Raw genomic sequence first — 2,008 nt, 5'->3', positions numbered from 1 at the left:
TTTGATGTTTTGCAGTATTATTGTAATGAGTTATAGCATCAACATCAGACAATGTTTCTGACTGACGGATATGCTTTAATTTTTTTTTTTTTTTTTTTAATATATACAGGATATCTCTATTCTTTGAGTTATGTGTTACTTTGGTCTAATCTGGGTTGGTTTTGGATGAAAACAGTATTCAAATAAGATAAGGATGTCATTAATGAAAATTTTGCATTTTCAGTTCATGCCATGAGCACTGTATACATCACTCCAGTTCATGTCTTTGAGAAGTGTCCTAAAATAATTTTTTGTCATTTGACTATCTTCTTGAATTCAGATTTAGTAGATTTTATATCCTGTTCAGTATTAAAATTTAACAAAAGGAACTGAATGTCATGGTCTGAAAGGCTATTGACTATTGGTTTTATAATATAATTCTGTTCATTATTCCTTTCTATGAAGATGTTAACAATGTCTAGGGGACGGGTAGGGGAGGGGTGAGGAGAGAAGGGAAGAGGAGGCAGAATGGAAATTTAGGGGAGGGGCAGGACTGGGGAGGGGAGGTCATTGGAGGAGAACAGCAGAAAGGAGAGGAGCTACCCCAGTTAGGAAGTTTATAATAGGAGCTGTAATAAATTCTTATAGGAAGAGTTTTTAAGAAAATCTACATTAAAATCATCAACAACCACTAGTTTTTTTCTGTTAAATAGGATGATTTATGAACAGATTAAAGTCATCTGCAAGTGCTCGATATATCAATAGATGCCTACTGTTATGAAGGATTTGTTATGAAATTCTACTTCTGTCACACTTGCTTCCATGTGCAGGCAAAATTTTTAAATATCTGTGTTCTGAAGTTTATGACAGTTCCTGATGAATATGGCAACTCCTCCTTCCTCCATTTCTGCTCCACAAAAGTGAGATGCTAATGCAAATACAGTATCTCTTAACACATATGTACCAGTGGTCAAATGATGTTCAGAGGGGCAGATAGATTAGTTGGGTTTGATGACTAATACAATCAACTTAGATAAGCCGTCAGTCGTTAAAGCAGCAGATGCATAGTCAAGTATATTACTGTGTCACTGCTTTTTAAAATCAGATCATGGGTGTAAAACTGGTTAAATGATAAAAGAATAAAAGTGGGACCAAAACCAAAGTTTATTAAATAGCTAAGTCTCCTTCACAGATGAGTGACTTCATTTCTTGAAAGTGATTGAGTGTTATGAGGTTCATATGACATATAAACATATTTTGCTACTGTAGTTAGAAACATTGCTCGCAACCAGAATGTGCTTTACCCCCACTGGCTCTTTGTGATGAAGTCAGATAATGAAACTTCCTGGCAGATTAAAACTGTGTGCCGGACCGAGACTCGAACTCGCGACCTTTGCCTTTTGCAGGCAAGTGCTGTACCAACTGAGCTACCCAAGCACGAGTCATGCCCCGTCCTCACAGCTTTACTTCCGCCAGTACCTCTTCTCCTACTTTCCAAACTTCCTGGAAGAAAGGAGTGCTAGTTCTGCAAGGTTCGCAGGAGAGCTTCTGTGAAGTTTGGAAAGTAGGAGAAGAGGTACTGCTGGAAGTAAAGCTGTGAGGACAGGGCGTGAGTCGTGCTTGGGTAGCTCAGTTGGTAGAGCACTTGCCCGCAAAAGGCAAAGGTCCCGAGTTCGAGTCTCGGTCCGGCACACAGTTTTAATCTGCCAGGAAGTTTCATATCAGCGCACACTCTGCTGCAGAGTGAAAATCTCATTCTGGAAGTCAGATAATGACTGTCAACTCTTCAGATGAACCTGAATAGGTAGCGTTCAGTTTTAGCACAGCCTTTGTACAGTGTTTGGTCTGTAACCTGCCTGCTTGTTTGGGCACTGATCACAGCAGAAGTATGTGATACTTTCCGCTTCCAGACCAACCTACTGCAGAGGGTAAGAATCCTGCCTCCCTCTCATATAGTAGACAGCATCTATGTTTTATGCTGCAACAAAAGCAAAAGTAATGAAGAGGCAATAATTTCTTAAATGTTTTC

The 2,008-nt window shown here is 39.3% G+C and overlaps 1 non-coding gene across 1 annotated transcript; it reads left to right on the top strand.

Moving 5' to 3' along the window:
* The first annotated feature begins 1,596 nt into the window (after positions 1-1,596).
* On the top strand, positions 1,597-1,671 carry Trnal-caa (transfer RNA leucine (anticodon CAA)). The gene has a single exon. It is a non-coding gene; the product is annotated as a tRNA-Leu (tRNA).
* The last annotated feature ends 337 nt before the right edge of the window (positions 1,672-2,008 follow it).

Source organism: Schistocerca serialis, chromosome 3 (genome assembly GCF_023864345.2).
Source record: "Schistocerca serialis cubense isolate TAMUIC-IGC-003099 chromosome 3, iqSchSeri2.2, whole genome shotgun sequence".
NCBI classification, from domain to species: domain Eukaryota; kingdom Metazoa; phylum Arthropoda; class Insecta; order Orthoptera; family Acrididae; genus Schistocerca; species Schistocerca serialis.
The sequence above is the reverse complement of the archived record's forward strand: the minus strand, read 5'-3'. Positions and strand labels throughout refer to the sequence as shown.